Source organism: Cibotium barometz, chromosome 10 (genome assembly GCF_041138505.1).
Source record: "Cibotium barometz isolate CiBa-2024 chromosome 10, ASM4113850v1, whole genome shotgun sequence".
In the NCBI taxonomy this organism is placed as follows: Eukaryota; Viridiplantae; Streptophyta; class Polypodiopsida; order Cyatheales; family Cibotiaceae; genus Cibotium; species Cibotium barometz.
The window spans coordinates 31,019,164-31,039,126 of record NC_141055.1 but is presented as its reverse complement, the minus strand read 5'-3'; positions in this window follow the sequence as shown (position 1 = coordinate 31,039,126).

The window sequence follows — 19,963 nt, the reverse complement described above, 5'->3', positions numbered from 1 at the left end:
TTGCATGTTTGCAAAATCAAAGTTGATCATTATCAACTCTCTCATCTTCAAAAAGATCATTAGCTCCAAAAATATCTATTTCAAGGAAAATCCCTCCATCTTCAAATCATGTGGGAATAGACGATGCATCTATGTCGGCCTCTAAATCTTCTAGCTCTTCCAAATATTTGCAAATTGTCTTCAAAATCGCACTGTGTTATTTTCAATCCCAGCATCCTTTATAGCTCTTCCAAATATTTGCAAATTTTCTTCAAAACTCTTTTTGTCTTGCTAAGTCCGTAAATCTTTCTCACACATTCTGAAAAGAACATCAACTGATCACCAAACTTCTGCCTTGGCATTTCTAGATTTACCTTCATGATCTTTGACTGCATTATGGAGCTTTTTCCATTGATCATAATTGATTCTACTTATGTAATTTGAGTTATATACTTTCCTGTCTTGGTCTTCTTCTTTTTATCCAAGTGAAGAGGTTTTGAGAGAAATCTCATGGCTTTTACACCACCAGTAAATGGTTTCATTGGTACATCCTTTTCATTTGTTGAGTTCTTGGTATCCTTTAAAATACAAACATTCCCACCATGTAGGCCAATATCTGATAACACCTCCAATGATGAAATTGCCTCTTTTCTCTCTGTAACCTGGTATATCTTCTAAGAAAATCCAATCTAAAGAAACATTAGTTTCTCTATGATTCGACATAGGGCATGAAGTGTACAAATATGCACATTTACTAGAGGAACAGGAAATACAGGTTGAAAGTTCTCTTAAGAAAGTTCTCATCAATCAAGTTTTGGTTAGGTGGCCTTCTCCACCACTTACCATCTAGATGTTTTGTAGGATCCATGCAATAAAGACAAGGGGACTTCGCATTAGCTCCCAGACTGCAATTAAATTTAAAGCACTTGAGAGTCTTTCGATCACCTACAAGATGCCACTCAACTTGGAAGTCTCCTTTTTTATCAACATGAAGTGTCCTTGTTCCTCTCATCTGTTGGTTCATTAATTCAGGAATAGATGTATGATGAAATACCCAAAAAATGTCTCATGATCTTCTTTCTTGACCTATACATAAAAAATTACATAATGTCAAATATGAAAAAGTTTTGTGAGATAAAAGTAAGTAGGTTTACCTCAAATGAACCAAGCCACCAAATATTTTCTTTGGATTGCACACTAAAATATTGAGGGTTATCATCCTTGATGCATTTATTGAGTGTTCTATTCATCAATGTTATTGTTACTCTTTCCACCTTTTTCTATTTGATTATCTCACATTCATCCAGCTTGATGACAAATTTAAACATACCTTGTGTCTCCTCATAAGATATGTCATAGAACTCCACCATTCCCCTCTGCAACAACAGCTCAATATCCAAGAATATATTGTTATGTTCATTATATTGAATGGTGCCACTCTCTCCATTGAACTCCTCTTTGATGTGGTAAGGTTTACTAATGTACTCCAAGACCTCTGCATTTAGCTTGTCCCCTCAGACTCTCCAAACATTTGTTGGAGTTGGAAGTAATCTACCTTTAATCTTATAGACACCTATAACCGAAGATAGTGACTTTTGTATAGCAATATAACCTTTAGGACTCACTGCATTAGCATCCATAGCCTCCTATATTTCTGATGTAGATACAACATTGTTGGTTACAAATTGTTGTATAATATCTCTTTTTACGACCATAAACTTTCTTTCCTGTAGGATTTCCTTTGCCAATCTTGAAGTAAGTAAAGGTTTTAATTGCTTTGCTGGAATCATATTGGGATTGATATTCTCCTTGTCAGGCTACAAATTACAATCCTGTAATTATACAGTTCGCATTACAACATTGTGGATATACTATTTATATATTATAACATAAACAACACAATATCAACATAAAGAAAACTCTAAATACATTTAAATCTGGTTGCTTGGATTTATTTCTTCAAGCCACCTGAGCCTGGCTTCAAGTTCTCAAAATTCTTGAGATTTTTTCTCCTCTATCTTGGTCTAATGCTTGTTTCCTTTTGCCTATATTTCTTCACCTGGTCTCGTAACCTTGTAAGTTCATTGTCATTTTCCTCCAAAATATTTTTGAGAGCCTTGCGTTCCTCTTTTGAACGAAGCAATTCATATGCTTCATATTGAGCTTTATGTCTCTATCTATCTTCATAGGCGCTAGCAATGGATTTATAACAGCCAAGTAACCCATTCTCTCCATCACCATGTGAGGGATAGGATGATGCTGTGCTCTCACACAAATGCTAAGAACACCACTTGACCACATGGCATGCATCTCTGTGAACCTCTCAAGTATCTTAAAGAGTGTTGACATCTTAAAGAGTGTTTCACACACACCTTAACCATCATACTCACCCTTCTTATGTGACCAGTCTCAAAGAAGCTCCAAATCATTGGGATACTAGACCGCACATGCCACCTATAAATCCATAAAAACAAGTGTTGGCAGCCAACCAGCCCATTTGGCCATCGCCTAGACTGTCTCATTGTGTAGCAAACTATCATGGGTTAACTTTCTTGCTTTGTAAAATCCTTGTAACGGTTTCTTGCAAACGGGTAGTACCCAGATGGATGTAAGCAACAAAGGGGTTTATTCCCATATGTGTGGATTAGAGGATAAGGAACTAAGGGGATAGTTGAGTAGGGAGTTCATGAGCTAACTTTTGCCAATGTATGTACTATGGAGGGGATAGTCGAGTAGGGAGTTCATGAGCTGATTTTTGCCAATGTATGTACTCTGGAGAGTTCAAGATGATACTAAAGAATGTCTTCTTATGGGTTGGTCTCTAACTTGTCTCCATTCTGCAGTGCATAATTTTGTCTATTCTGTATCTACTCTGGGTTAAGTGCATTTTTGTGCAGACAGCATCATCCAAGAAGACTTCTGGAAGAAATTTTGCGCAAGCAAGAAGAATGGAAGAATCAAGAACCTATTTTGTTTTACCCTATTTTGGGCTGGGGAGGAATATTACATTCTCTCCCACTTGAAAAACTCGAGATGTCCTCATCTCACAAACTGGGGGTAATCCCGCAAGAGTTCGGCTTCTTTCTCCCAGGTGGCATCTTCAAAAGGATAGAACTTCCATTTAACCACAATAATTCTCTCATAATTCTATTCCTGAGAACCTTTTCTCGAACATCAAGGATTTCTTCAGGTTGGAGTTACATTTGCCCTTGGGATGAAGAAGTTAAGATTTTATCATCAAGCACATGATTCGGGCTTGGTATATACTTTTTAAGAAGGCTGACATGAAATACATTATGTACTTTAAGCTGAGGAGGCAGAAGAAGCTCGTAGGCTAAGTCACCTACTTTCTTTGTAATTAGATATGGTCTATAATATCTGGGGGATAACTTCTTGTACTTCCCAAGAGATAGAGAACTTCTTTTGGGGCGTACTCGAATGAAGACTATCTTTGCTTCTTCGAATTTTCTGTATGTCCTCTTCTTATCTACATACTGCTTCTGTCTCGACACCTTTTATATCTTTGCAAATTGACTGCATCTGCTGCTCCATGTCGTCAAGCAGATCTGTCTGGACATCTCGACCCTAATCAATGGGTCAAACCAAGTTAATGGAGTTAAGCAATCTTGTCCATACAGAGCTTTGAAAGGACTCATCCCAATACTTTGGTGATAAGAAGCATTATAGGCAAACTCGACTAGGTGCATATAGCTTAGCCACTTCTTAGGTTCCCTACCATAGCATGACCAAAGTATATCTTTGATTACTTGGTTCACCCTTTTAGTTTGACCGTCAATCTCTCGGGGTGGTAAGCTGTGCTGATGAGATCCAAGAAAGTTCCTACTGCTTTGAAAAATGCAGTCCAGAATCTGGACGTGAATTTGGGATCTCGAAAAATGCAGTCTAGGTAGGCCATGCAATCTGAAGCTTTCCTTGAGGAACACTTTGGCCACATCCACTGCAGTGTAGGTTTCACATTTACTGGAATCAGATGGGAAACTTTGGTTAGTCTATTAACTACCACGAAGATGGAGTTGTAACCTGATTGCACTGAAGGTAATCTAGTAATAAAATCCATACTGATACATTCCCACTTCATCTGGGGGATTTCTAATGGATCTAACTTCCCAGGCATTTTTACTCTCTTGGCCTTTACTTTCTGACAAGTCAGACATTGACGTACATGATTAAGTACATCCTTTTTTAGACCAGGTGGCCAAAAGAAGCTTTTCTTCACAGACATGTAGGTTTTGATGAAACCTGGATGTCGTGCAATAAGGCTGTCATGGGCTTCATTCAAAATTTGACCCTTAGTTCCCTCATCATTGGGAATGCATAGCCTGTGATTATAATACATAATTCCATCATCCAGGATGTACCCTTGAACTCGGTTCAACTCCTGTGGAGTTTTGCTTTCCTGCATAAGTAGGGTAGCAATAGGGCCAAAGAATCTATCCTGCATGATCTTCTCTCTTGCTTCAATAATCAAAGGATTTGACACTACAGTAATTGCAAGCAAGGAGGCTTTTCTGCTGAGGGCATCTACTACCACATTTTCTTTGCCTAGGCGGTACTTGATTTCAAAATCAAATTCCAGCGGGGTCTGCATCCACCTTCTTTGGTGCATGTTGAGATCCTTCTGAGTGAAGATCCACTTTAAGCTCTGATGATTTGTCATCAAAGTGAATCTTTGACCCAGTAGGTAATGTCTCCACAACTTCACGGCATATACTACTGAAAGTAGTTCCAAGTCATGGTGGACATCATAATTTCTCTCATGCGTTCTGAGTTTTCGGGACTCATAGGCCACTGTATGACCTTCCTACATGAGTGCACCTCCTAGGGCAAAACCGCTGGCATCAGTTACTACCTCAAAGGGTAGAGAGAAATCTGGCAACTTCAGAACAGGATTGGTTACCAAAGCGGTTTCAGCTTATCAAAAGCACTCTAGCACCTGGCAGACCATTGAAATGGGATATTCTTCTTGAGAAGATTAGTCAGGGGGAAGCTATGAGAGCATACTTTGGCATAAAAACTCTATACCAACCAGTCAATCCCAAGAATCCTCTAACTTCTTTCATTGTCTTTGGTTCAGGCCAATCTATGACTGCTTGGACTTTTGCAGAATCTGGAGAAATTCCATCTTTGGTTACCAGAAAGCCCAAGTATTCACAACATGGTCGCAGAGAAAGTGCATTTGCTCTTTTTTGCAGAATTTGGAGAAATTCCATCTTTGGTTACCCCAGAAAGCCCAAGTATTCACAACATGGTCGCAGAGAAAGTGCATTTGCTCTTTTTTGCAGAATCTAGAGAAATTCCATCTTTGGTTACCAGAAAGCCCAAGTATTCACAACATGGTCGCAGAGAAAGTGCATTTTCTCTTTTTTGCAAAGAGTTGGTGCTTCCTTAGAATCTCAAGAACTTTTTTGCTCTTTTTTGCAAACAGTTGGTGCTTCCTTAGAATCTCAAGAACTTTTCTGACATGAGCTTCATGGTCAGCTGCATTCTTTGAGTAAATCAGAATATCATCAAAGAAAACAAGAACAAAATCATCCAAGTATTCTCTGAGAATGTCCTGCATTAGACGATTGAATGTAGCTAGGGCATTTGTTAATCCAAACGACATGACAGTGAATTCATAATGCCCATACCGAGTATTGATGGCTGTCTTCGGGATATCTTGCTCATTAATATTGATCTGATAATACCTTGATTTGAGATCTATCTTTGTGTGGATCTGGGCTCCACTTAGCTTGTCCAGAAGCTCATCAATTCTAGGGATAGGATACTTATTCTTAACTGTCAGCTGATTGAGACCTCTGTAGTCCACACAGAGTCTTAGCATTCCATCTTTCTTTTTCTGAAAGAGAACTGGCGCACCCCAAGGTGAAACACTGGGTCTTACAAATCCTTGTTCTAACAGTTGTCTAAGCTGTTCCTTGAGTTTGATGGCTTCAGGAACTTGCATTTTGTATGTGCATAGGGCTACTGGCTGAGCTCCGCGGGGGTCAATTCTATCACATAATCTACTTCTTGAATTGGAGGCATCTCTGTTAATTCTGATGGGAATAAATCATCATAATCACTTAACCATTCAGGTTCTTTAGATTTTAACTTTGTGTCTACTGGATTCATTTTGACAACATAAATGAGCTGCTTCTTTCTAAGTCCTTTTAGTAACTTAGAAGCCTTTACTAGCTGCAGACTTGGGGATCCTGAAATTCCGGTTTCTTGAACTTTATTTCCGTGAAGGTCACGGAAGGAAATGGTTCCATTATGACAGTGAATGTTAGCTTGATTTTTGTGGAGCCAATCCATTCCAAGGATCCCGTCGAAAACTCCCAAAGGTATAACTCTGAACTAACAATCAGTTAAATTCCCATTTAGATTGAACTGAATACAATTTGTCTCAAGGTGAGTGAAAAGAATCTTCCCACTGGCCAATTCAACATGCATAGGTTTCCCTGATTCTGTTTTAAAACTAGCTTACGTAAGCATCCTGGGAAAATGAAAGAATGAGTACTGCCTGAATCAATCAAAAGCTTAAAAGGCTTACCCTGATACTCAGCTGGAGTATAGATGACTTAGAATTGGCGATTTGGCCCTTGGTTTTCAATTGCTGCATGAATTTGTCTTCTTTCCTCTTCCACTACTTCTGCTATTGTGATTGCTCTGGCTGCTGCAGTCTGAGGCGGAACTCTTTCTCTTTGGTTGCCCAGTTCTGGAAAGGAGTTCTGAGGCTACTCTGGACAGAGGCAGATGGCTGAGCTGGAGTTCTCCTAGGATTGCCCTGATTTTGACGAGATGGACCCTGATTTGACTGATAGGAAGGGGCCGGTCTCTGCACTCTCGGTCCTTGACTTCCCTGTCCCCTTGACATGGCATGAGTCGGGCGGTCTTTCAGCTGGTGACCAAAACCCTGACATCCAAAACACCGGTTCTCACTTCTGAGCTCATCCCTCTAAATCCTTGAAAGAGGTGGGGCTCTTGAGAAAGTGTTCTGAGGAAAGGGTCTTCCTTCACTTCTGAATCTTCCAGTATCCTGATTCTGATTTGGGCCTTGCTGCCTCTGGGTGGAAAGTTTGAAGTACTTCTCGGGGTTTGGAATCTTTTAAAATTAGAGGGTGCAGGCTTTGGCGGGACCTTAACTACAAAGGCTTTGGCAAAGTCCTTTTCCATTCTTACTGCTTCGGCCATTGAGACAGGTCTGGCATTCTTCACTAAGGTGTCCAATGGCTCGTTCATTCCTCGAATGAATCTGGCCATCAGCTGCTCTTCATCCAATTGCGGGGAATATTTGAGGAGAAGGGCAAAAGCTTGATGGTACTCTTCAATTGTCCGGCTATCCTGCTTTAGTTCCAAGAACTCATTCATTTTAGTTTCAAGGAAGCCTGGAGGACAAAACCTCTTTCTGAGGTAAGCTTTAAGATCGGTCCAGGTATGGGTATTCCGGTTGAGACGGTTAGTCTCACAGTGATTCCTCCAAGCGACCCTGGCCATTTCCACAATCTTTAACTTGGCGAGAGCCATCTTGCTTCTCTCATTGTAGCCAGTTACATCAAAGTATTCTTCCATAGCCTCAATCCGCTTTTCCACTACTTCACCTAACTGCTCCCCTTCACCCTTGAAGGGACCAGGTTGGGATCTGTGCAGGGCTTTTTGAGAACATCCGGATCTAACTCTTCGTCATCGGGTTAGAGGATCCGATTGCCTTGCACGGGCCGCGCGCCTCATGACTCAGACAAAACGAGATTTTTGTCAGCTTAACTTTGACAATAGATTTATGATTATTTAATTTTTGAGATTTATCTTTAAGTAGATAATTATTTCATCATACTTCTTGAACAAGATTAACCATATTCACAATCATGAAAGCAATTTGGATTATTATTATTATTATTACAAAACCTCATTTATTATCAAAATTTTTTGATATATACATATAGCATCATGGCTCCAAAGTCACTGCCTCAATCGCGTATGCATAAAGAAGTGAAACTACGAAGGAGACAGCCATGGTACACACAATTCATTACAGAAAGAGGTGCTGTAATTCTACTTCTAGTAGGGATAAAGTGGCTAAGAAGCCTAAAAACGCAGCATGAAATTCTGAAGTTCCTGGGTGTTGCTTGCAAATGAAGATCAATACCAGGATGCAACAAAAACGATACTTAGGGCTCTTGAAAAGAGTTCCACTTTGTAGATGAATGTGGGAGAGGGTTTGATAATAATCCCACATGGGGACTTATGGGAGTCCTAGAATTTTTGTATAAAAGGTGGCTCATTTGAGAGCTTAGACACACTTTGGGCTTAGTTCATGCAAGAGCTCCTTTGAGAGACCTACTCTCCCTCTTCTCCATAGAGGTGAAGACTCTTCTCTCACCCCATCTACATTATTGTATGAGGTAAATCTCTTCATTGAATCATTAGCAATGTCATGAGTCTTTCTCATCCTCTTCTCTAATCATTTTACTCTTATGCATGCTTTTAGTATTTCATTTTTGAGTACATGGATTGATTTGAAGCTTTCATGGAAGCTTGATGCTTGAATGTATGCATGCTTGTAGGAAGATAGGAGTGGAGTGAGGTCTTTCTCTTTGCTTGAGTGCATAGTGATTGTATTCCTCTTGCTTGTATTTGTGAATGAATGGGTGTGTAGGAATGAGGACAAGTTGAGCTTGTGTGTATGCTTAGTCTAGTGTCAAGTGATGGTAGCCATGAGCATTCTCTCCATTTGTGGATAAGCTCTTGTGCACCGGTACGGGTCGAATCCCTAGCTCCGAAAGGGATGCAAATCCCATTGGATTGAGCTTAGTGTGGATCGTACTCCTCTTGCTACAAGAGAGAGAGTTTTCCGTCTCTCCATTGGCGCCGTTGCCGGGGAGAAGACTCAAAACCGGTTGAGAAGCTTGCATTACTACCACTATTTCTTTTTATTTTGAGGTTTAGGGCATTGAGTGTGTGATCTCAAGGGCGCCTTGTGTGTTTTTATTTTTTTTATGAGAAGCAAGAAAAATTTTTTTAACCCCATTGCGGTAGAGAAATCCCGCCATTATTCAGAGTTAAGTACTTTCAGTTTTTTGCATCTTTGACGAGGTTGGCAAGAGGTAGGTAGTGTTGGAGGCGGTTTTTTGGTTTTGTTTTTATTTTTTTTTTATTTTGTTGTTTTGTTATTGGTGGGGAGGCATCTCCATCAAGTGCAGCAAAGAAAAGAATAGGTATATATATATATATATACTTGCAACCGTGGGCGGCCAGCTGAAAGCCTGCATAGAAGGCGGCCTTTTTAAAAAAATAATAATAAAATAAAAAATGTGACTGATTGGGAAATTTTCTCTCATTCGGGTTTGGAACATCAGTTTTTCAATAGCAGCAGGAGAAAGCTCGGGAGTTTCCGAGTGTGTGCTCTGTGTACATGTTGTGGGGGACGCAGAAGGTTTTGCATACCAACTGCTTGCTGCTACACTATCACATGCGGCTCTCGTAACAGGCCTTTTGGATTTTGCTCAAAAAAAAAAAAAAAAAAAACAAAATAAAGCATTATATATATATATATAAGTGTTTTTCTTACGATTTGCTGTTGCTGTAGGCGGGCACGTAGGCGCAAGCAGCAGCAGCAGTGCAGCCAGAGAAGGCGCCGTTGGGAGCAGAGCAGAGTGGCCAAAGGCGGCCAGCAGCAGTGCGAAGGCGACTGTAGAGCGGCTGGCTACGTAAGCAGACGAGCGAAGGCTTTGGAAGGCTTTGGAGTCGAGGTGGCGAAAAGAAGCTGAGCGCAGGCGGTGGAGCAGAGAAGGCGTCAGCAAGCTTGGAGGCGACAGCTGCTGGGCAGCCGGCAGAAGCAAAAAAAAAAAAAAAGCGAAGAGGTTGACGGCGGCAGCAGACGTTGACGGCGTGTAGATGGCAGCGAAGCTGTGAAAGCGTGGTCGAGCGAGGAAAGGCGGCCACCAGAATCTGGCAGAGCGAGCAGAGCAGCTGGTTGAGAAGGAAGCTGCGCCCGCAGAGGAGAAAGGCAGCTGCTGCAGGCAGTTGAAAGAAGCTGTTGACGGCGTCAGCAAGTGAAGACGGAGAGCAGCCTGCAGCAGACGGCGATAGAGTTGAAGGCGCCAGCTGTGGCCAACGCAGCAGCGTGGAGGCATTGAAGGAGAAGGCCGGCAGAAGCAAAGCGAAGGCACGTGTGGCGCCGGCGACGAATCCGGGCAAGCCGAGCGGTGCGGATAAGGTAGGTGGAAATTTTTCTTTTTTTTTATTTTTTTTATTTTTTTTATTTTTTTTTTATTTTTTAAGTTTTTTTTTGTATTTTTAAATATAAAAACAAAAAAAATATAATATCTTTTTAAAAAAAAAAAGAAAAAGAAAAAGGCATTAAAAAAAGGACAAAAAAAGAAAAGAGATTAAAAAAGAAAAGAAAAGAGAAAGAAAAAAGAAAAAAAAGAATTAAAAAAAAAAAGAGAATAGTGGAAAATCTTAAAAAAAAAAAAATATAGAGAGAAGAAAGAAAGAAAAAAATTAAAAAAAAAATAAAAAAAATAAAATAAAAAAAAATTCTTTTTATTTTTTTTAAGGAGTCCATATTGTGTGCATATTTTTTATTTTTTCATTTCTGTATTTTTTGGCATATTTAGAGTAATTTGCATTGTTTTAATTTTTTGTAATATATATTAAAAAAACAAACAAAACAAAACAAAACAAAACAAAAGGAAAAGAAAAAAAGAAAAAGAAGAAAAAATAATTTTTATTTTTTGAATCCACTGTTCATTATTTAAATTTTTGTACAAAATTTTGCATAATTTAAGGTAGCCTGCATTTTTTATTTTTATTGCATGCATAATTAGTAGATTTATAATTTTTTATTTGGCACGAAATTTATTCATTTTATCAAAAAGAAAAAAAAAAAAAACAAACAAACAAACAAACAAACAATAAAAACCAACAAAAGGAGAAAAAAACAAACAAAAGAAAATTTTGATTTTTTTTAAGAGTCTATTATTTTTTGCAGTTCTTCATTTTTTTAAATTTTTTGCATAAATAGTGTAACCTGCATTTTTTCATTTTTGTAACTTTGTGCATAGTTAGTATTTTTTAGGGTGATTCATAATTTTGTGTAAATTTAAAAAAAAAAGAGTAAAAATCAAAAAAATCATAAAATTATTATTAAAAAAAATAATAAAAATAATAAAAAAATAGGTTAGATAAGTACACCATACATTTTCTTTTTTAATTGTCTCTAGGGGTTAGGTAGGGAAAAATATATATATATATACAAATATATATATATTTTTATCAAAAAAAACAAAACACAAAAACCAAAAACAAACGAAACAGAAACACATAAAAACCCAAAACAAATTTTGACCTTATGCACTTACGGTCAGGACGTCTGATAGATTCTGCCATAGGGCCTAGGGCACCTTCTAGAGTACCTACGCAAGAAAGTGGGACCCAATCGGTAGGCAATTTGGCAGATATTGCTGAAACCCTTTCTGAATCCCAATCCGATACCCTTTCCTCCAGAACAACTAGTTCATTGTCCATGGACAATCTAGGGCCATCAACTAGTTATCCCGGAGCCCAAAATAGGACACCCACACGATCCTTTAATCCATTTGAAGCCGATACCATGGGGTTAACATTCAATGTGAGACTCCAATATGTCTACACAAATGCTCAAGGAGCTGAGATCTTTAGGGACCCACAACAAAGGTACCTTGTTAAGATCGCAGACATTTTCTCAGAACTTGATAGAGTACCTCTAGTCAATGACCAGGGTAACATGTACATGGGTGGAGATGGTGTTCGCTATGAAGTCACCTACCATCCGGAAAAGGTAGACAAATTAGGGGAGCTCTCTAAAACTGAGTTGTTAGACTATTCACAACTTTCCAGAGCAAAAGAGTCTAGAGATGACTGGCTTATCGAGCCGGACATGCCTGGACCATCCAATGCCCAGTCCTCAAAGCCATCCATAGATGATTTACTTCTTGTAGATCTAAATTTGGACAAGGATAGGAAAGGCAAGTGTAAACTGGATCAGGGGGATGAAAGTCAATGGGAGTTTGTACGACAAATTCCTGTGACAAAGGTTTTACAGGATGACCAACTTCAAGAGGTCTATAAAGATTCGTTAGAGGGATACTATGCCACAACAAAATCGCCAGAGCTGGATCTTCCTCTAGCTTATGTAGTGGTAGTTGAGAAGTGTGCAGGACACATGAACAGAATAGTTGATAAATGGGCCAATGAATATCGAACGTTAGATTGGAAAGAGATTAGGGAACTCACGTGAAAAGGACAACCATTATTTATGGAAGTGTTCTCAACACATACAGCCAAACCAGGAGAGACAGCCTTTCTTGGAGAAACTGTTGCTCCTCCCCTACGAGAGTTCACTAGAGAGGGACCCTCAACATCTAGGTGGACCACTGCTAGTAGCCCAACTCTAGCACCACGATATTGTCCTACAACAAATGTGCGACCTCAAGTCACACCACAACAACATCTTTCCCACTATGACAATCGGATGAGAAGGGAGCCAACTCGGCTTCCTATAAGTGCACCTCCTGAAATGAGGGTGACAAGATCTTTAGAGGGGTCTGGTGAGGCTGGTAATAGGGTACCCACACCAATTTTGGAAACATGTGGACCATCTTTCCAAAGAGAGGAACAATTCCCACTAAGAGCGAGAGGCCGTAGGCCCTACGATGAGTATTCACGACAAGTAAGGCCATCAACTCTTTAGAAACTGGTAAAGAAATATGAAGGGTCGGGAGATCCATACGACCATGTAGCAGCTTTTAGGCAAGCAGTTCGAGCTGAGCAAGTTGCTGATAAGCATACTCAAATAGAAGGGTTTGGACTCACTCTTGAAGGAAAAGCCCTGGCTTGGTTTCAGGCATTAGAAGCTTCAGACAAAACTTCTTTACGAGTTTTGGAAGAGAGATTCATTGCAGCTTTTTCCTTGATGGGAATTCAACATGACACGGTAGCACACATCTACTCTTTCAAGCAGGGTGAGAATGAGAGTGTTAGAGACTGTGTAAATAGAATGAAGCAGTACATTAATCGTTGCCCAGAAGATGAGAAGCCCGCCCAAAGTCGATTAATTTCTCTCTTCTTAAAAGGCCTCAAAAATTCGACACTGCATACACATCTCTATGCGAAGAAGCATACAAGTTTCAATGAGTGTTGCCATGATGCTATGGATTTCACCGATAACTTCAAGTTCCAAGATGGTTCTGGCCCTGAGGTGAAACCTAGAAATCAATGGGGTGATGACCAAAGTTCAGGGTCTAGCGCGCTAGTAAATCCAGACCAGATAGCTAACCTAGTACTACGGAGATTGGGACAGACCTATCGTCCACCCATGCAGCCACAACAACAGCAGCAGAGAATGAGGAGTATACTTCCTACAGGTCCTCATCTTTGTGGAGCATGTGGCGGTGACCATAAAACAGAGGACTGTAATACCTTTTCTCCTCTAGTCACAAACCAACCCACAAAAAAGTGGTGCCAAGCCTGTGCTTGGAACTTTACTCATACCACACAGGAATGTACTCGCATTGCGAGAATGAGACAGGAACGTGAGCAGCCGAGAGGTGGAGTGGCTCCACAAATGTATCAACAATATACAAATTTTGAACGTAAGCCTCCGATGACACAAGAACAAGCACGACCTGTTCTTGGTGCTCAACCTCCTGCTCCAGGGACTGCTCCTGTAAGGGTTGTCGACTACGACAATTCGAATATGTGTAGAGAATTGGTAAACCCAGGCTATGTGGAGGAAGAATATGTATCATATTCATCCAAGGATAATATCTTTGAAAGTCCCGCATACCCAAGCCAAACACTGGAGACTCAACCAGGGGAACAAAACTCTTTAATGTTGCTAGGCGGCTACCAACCTAGGACTCCAGGCCCCTCAGGTCAATGGCAGCCAAGGAAAGTAGAGGCCAAACCAATGGGCCCCTGTTATGAGTGTGGAGAACCCCATTGGGCTCGTGATTGTCCACATCGCTCAAGGCAAGCATCTAGATCCAATACAACAGCACAACAATTTCCACCAATAGAAAGATATTGTCTGGGGTGTTGTGTCGAACACTTCCCGAAGGATTGTCTGCTGAAACCACATGAGGAAGGCACCTCTCAACCAAAGGTTTCACTCAACCTTGTAGGTACAGTTCCATCCCCACCTTCATCTGAGAATGAGGATGTCGTGCCACTTAGAGTCATGACTCGATCACAGACACGAAACGCTGAAATACAGACTGATGAGACACCTCGAACTAGGGACGCAAAGACAAATCTAGTGGACAAGACCCTACAGTCCAATAGACAAAAAACCACTAGGAGAAAGAAGAACCGAAACAAACAAACTAAAAGTACATCCACTAGTTCTCAGGAAACCTCTAAACAAAACATACGGGATAAAACTTTTACATCCCAGGAAGTGCGTGAGGAACATCAACCTCAACCTGAGCCTAGTGTTAAACAAGATAAGGCTAGTACGACTGAGGATAGTTCTGGGGGTTCTGTTTTTGTGGATAAAGTGAATGAGACTCTAGAGGCCATCATTGATGCTCATAGAAGTCGTATTGCAGCCTTATCAGAGCTACCCAAGAAACTTCAAGAATACCCAAACCCTCGTGAGGAGAAGATCAATCTAGCTGTACATCAGCAACTCATTAGGGAAGCTCAGTCGATACTTGAGGGACCACCACCACCTATTTCTCGGGGCCCAACTTCTCTTAAGCCAACATTAGAAACCATACCGGAAGTGTCATCAAGTCGGGAAATGAAAAGTGAGCTCATTTCACAAGCTCAGAGCGAAAGGTCTGCACCAATTGACACTCCATTAAAAGATGACATTCTGCCATCACCTAGCCTTGTCTTCCCATGCAATGATGAAATTATTGATGCTAATGAGGACATGGCAAATGAAATGTGGGCCGCAGTAACTGAGAAAATTAATGAGAACATGTCTTCTGTTAATTCGCCTCCATTCTCTGAGGTGGATTTTACCAGAGACACGGAAAACAACTTTGGACGCCCAAGCATCCAGGAGGAAGGTCAAACAATGGTTTCTCCTAGAAGTAAGCATACAATGAAAACCTTACCGTCCTATCTGGGAGAATATGAGAACTGTTCTCAAACCTTGAGGATACCCTCAATGCATAAAAGGTTGACAAAGGAGAAAGATATGAGTATGGTGCAGGCTATTTTGTCAGCACCAGTGGCTTGTACCTTACCTTTGCTTGATTTGATAAAGATTAAACCTGAGTTGTGGAATGATATTGCCACATGTTTGTCAGAGCAGGTATTGCTACAAAAGGGTCACCATGAGTGTACTATACACCCTGAGACAAAGCATGTAATGCCAGTTCCTATCAACAAAGTAGGAAAATTTTGTGAAGACGATCAGGGAAATGCTACCCTCCCATTAGAAGTGCGAAAAGTATCTTCAACTGCAATACTTGATAGTGGTGCAGGAGTGGGCATTGTGACAAGGTCCATTTGGGAAAAATGGGGCAAACCAGCTATTAGGAGTACCAGGATGCGCTTGCAGCTAGCAGATGGAAGCTTAGAACATCCCCTTGGGCTGCTTGAGAACATATTGGTCACCACATGTGGGATTGAATATGAGCATACCTTTGCAGTGGTGGATTTTGGAAAGCATCCAAACTACGAAGTGATATTGGGTAGACCATTCATGCGACAATTTCAAATGATTCAAGATTGGGGATACAATTATTTGTACCTCAGACATGATTCTGTCATCACAAGGGTCAACCTAAGGAATCACTCATATCGTGATGTAACAAGGTCTCCAATAGATGAGTTTGATTCTGCTTCATCTGAGGGCTCAAAAACTACATTGTCAGATGGGCGAGAAGATCTATGGATGTGTGGAGCCTCATGTAGAAATTTCAACACTAAGAGACTTAAGGGTAATCGAAGTGTATCTGACGAGGCATACATTCCACAACCCTTCCCTGAGCATTTAATTGATCCACTAGAATGGAGTCATGTCCTTGCAACATTATCGACATGTGCTTTACCGAAGCCAATTCAATTCTGTGACTCAGATGGATATGATATTGTTCCTATACGAATGGTACAACCACATAACCTTCGAGATGATTTGTACTATAGGAATGCATCCACAACAGCATTGCATGTTAAGGAAGTCTCGGCTACTCCACGAGCTTTATCGTGTCAAAAGGGTAATGTTTCTACCTTACCCAACCCACAATCAAAATCTGCTCTTAAAGCTCCAAAACAAATGATGTGGATAATTGATGAGTACTCAAGTGAGGGCCATGGCTGGCATGTTCCAACTACTCTAGTTGCTGCTCAAAGAAGGCCAGGTAAGAAGGAATTATCGATGTGGCTACCCAAAGATGCGTACAAACTTGTACCATCTAGTCCAGTTGCTAAGCCTCTTAAGAAGCACATCATTTCCAAGCCTAAATCTCGCATTGTTACTCGATGGATCCCAAAACATGTGCTCAAAGCACAAGGCTATTATGAGGGTGCAACATCAATTTGGCTTCCAAAATGCCATGGATTGCTAAAGGTAAAAGAGTGTTTCAGAAAGATGCCAAGAGCCTCCCTTAATTTTCCATATCAGTGGGTGCAAAAGAAATCAACACAAACTCTTCAAGATAGGAAAGGTGGCTGTGATAGCACTTACAAATCCACTTGTGTTGATCTTCCTAAAACATGTATTGAAACACCTGTTGTCCCGATTTCTCCTTGTTACATAATTCAACCATCAACTGGTGTACTTAAGACCCATCCAACTCCAAAGGAGTCTCATTTGAGCATAGATTCTGGTACTTCAATGCCTAAATCCTCTTATCTTGCTCAAATTCCAAGACAATTGATAAAATTCCCACCCAAGAAGGACATACCTAAAACCAAAGATAAGGCATTAGCACTACAAATGAAGCTCTTTGGTAGATCAATGTTTGAATAGTGTGGTGCCTTACGCCTTTAAAGGATTATGTTCTTTTTGAGATAATCTCCACCACCAGCGCAAGGGTAAGTTCAACGACTCCACAATAAGAACGACAAGCCAGGGCACTTTTCTCCCATTGGGTTTTTTCCCCTCGGCTATATTCGGTGATTGGCACCACTAACAAATTTTATTCTTTTGTTTTTTCTTTGTTTGTTAATAAAACTTTGTACAGAGATCTCAGCTTAAGAAGAGCATCAGATACGCCCCTACAGTCCACCTATCGTGCACACAAATTAGGAAGGGGGGAGACATGCTACGCCTACAAAGATCAAGGAGGAACAATCTGCACCAAAATCAGCAATTATTCAAGGCAAACGAACAACATCAACAGGGCACTACAACAGGTGTATGCAAATCTTAATCTTTATTTCGTTAAGTGGTCTTATCTTTCGAATATATGGTTTGCATGTACACAATATTGGCTGGTTTGAGTTTTTGATTTGTAGTTAAAATATGGTGAGTGAATTCTAGAGTCTTAGAAGACTTAGTAAAAGATGTTTCTATCCAAAGACAGTGTAGGATATATACCAAGGGGGTATGCCAAGTACTTATGTCTTCAAGGTATATTAGTTATCCCTAGTGGTAGTTACCTCTTAGATATGAGCTAGGTGCTACGAGTAATAAAAATTTATGAAAATATACCCTACAAAAATATATATACAGGGTGAATTGCGACATGAAGTGTCTACCGCCATGCGAAGTGCTTGGTAGGACCTGGGGATGTCTCAGCACCTTGGGGCCGATGCCTTGGTTTCCATGGGGTGAACACTGATGTCTAAAAACTTCAGAAGAAGAACTTTGAGGAATCTATCGCCTTGATAGATGTTGGTAGGACTCGGGGGTACACTATGGGCCCTCGAAACCGATGCCCTCATCTTCAAGGGGTACTCCTTAGGTCATAAAAGAAAGAAAAAGGGTCTGTCGCCCTTGAGATACTTAGCGGTCTTTAGATTCTCTTGGCGGAGGTCTCTTGGCCATTGCTTGGGTCTCATGGGGATAGAACCTTAATCTTTATCACCTTCTACACACATTAAAAAAAAAAAAAAAACAACAAGAGAGAGCTCCAATCACCTTTGCTCATACTTAGGAGTAGGGTTGCCACTTAGGAGTAACTTCCATACTGATAGGACATTGAGACTGCGGTCATAACCGGAGGTGTACAAAGACACTTGCCTTTGCATAGCATTATCTACTACCTAAGTCTCACTTTGACTAGTTTTTACTCACCTCTTTTAGTATTCATTAAAACTTTAATCAGCCTTGCACTTGTATGCTCACGTGTGTAATTATTATTGCTGATTTTGCTTTTCTTTTCTTTTTATCAATAAAGGACTTTACTCGTATCAATTGTTTTTTTGTTGCAGCTCTTGCTACTACCGCGCTCGAGGACGTGCGTAAAATAGGAAGGGGGGAGTGTTGCTTGCAAATGAAGATCAATACCAGGATGCAACAAAAACGATACTTAGGGCTCTTGAAAAGAGTTCCACTTTGTAGATGAATGTGGGAGAGGGTTTGATAATAATCCCACATGGGGACTTATGGGAGTCCTAGAATTTTTGTATAAAAGGTGGCTCATTTGAGAGCTTAGACACACTTTGGGCTTAGTTCATGCAAGAGCTCCTTTGAGAGACCTACTCTCCCTCTTCTCCATAGAGGTGAAGACTCTTCTCTCACCCCATCTACATTATTGTATGAGGTAAATCTCTTCATTGAATCATTAGCAATGTCATGAGTCTTTCTCATCCTCTTCTCTAATCATTTTACTCTTATGCATGCTTTTAGTATTTCATTTTTGAGTACATGGATTGATTTGAAGCTTTCATGGAAGCTTGATGCTTGAATGTATGCATGCTTGTAGGAAGATAGGAGTGGAGTGAGGTCTTTCTCTTTGCTTGAGTGCATAGTGATTGTATTCCTCTTGCTTGTATTTGTGAATGAATGGGTGTGTAGGAATGAGGACAAGTTGAGCTTGTGTGTATGCTTAGTCTAGTGTCAAGTGATGGTAGCCATGAGCATTCTCTCCATTTGTGGATAAGCTCTTGTGCACCGGTACGGGTCGAATCCCTAGCTCCGAAAGGGATGCAAATCCCATTGGATTGAGCTTAGTGTGGATCGTACTCCTCTTGCTACAAGAGAGAGAGTTTTCCGTCTCTCCACTGGGTGAATGATCAAAGAGTTGAACATGCTGAACAAGCCCTAGCCTTATCAGAATCACGGCTAAGGAAATATTTTGCCTGAGCCTCTGACGCTGACTGGTACTGACATTAATACATCGTCCTCCAAAGAACCACGTATACCGACGTCGCTCAATAGGATCAGGAAAGTAAAGACTCTCAAAATGATGTGCGAGTCTCACTCTGCTTACTCGGGTCCTAGCAGAGTGGATGAGGTGCTTGAATGTAAATGCTATCATATCCTGACTCTGGGAGAGTTCAGGAATGCCAGATAGATTCGGGGTATCCATCTATAAATTTTCAATTCAATTTATGAGTTTTTAATTTTTGAAGTTCATTCAACATAATATTAACAAGTGAACATTATTTCCCAGATTTACTTGAAAATTTTAAGCAATTTCTGTTGCTGTTACGTAAATTTACCAATTGTGCGATCCCATGGTCCCCTCCAGCATTCTGGCGTAAGACAGTCCTTTAAGAAAACAGGGTTTCTATGCAAGTTTTCAGTTTTGATTTTCTTTTGAATACAATGGGTATATCGTAAATTCGTATCCCAATACTTCTAGATCACAGGTCTAAAATTCCAACAGAATTTCCTGAATTCTGTAACCTTGATCCTCAGATCAGAATCAAGGGTCTTAACTTGATTTTAGATTTGGTGGGTGATTTGAGTGAAATTTTCCTGAACTGGTCACATCGTCTTTTCTTGAAAACTGACGAAGGAGATTAAGTCTTGGTCATAGTCTGATTCAGGGTTTGAGTCTGGAAAGGTTCTCCCTAAACTAACTTTCTCGAA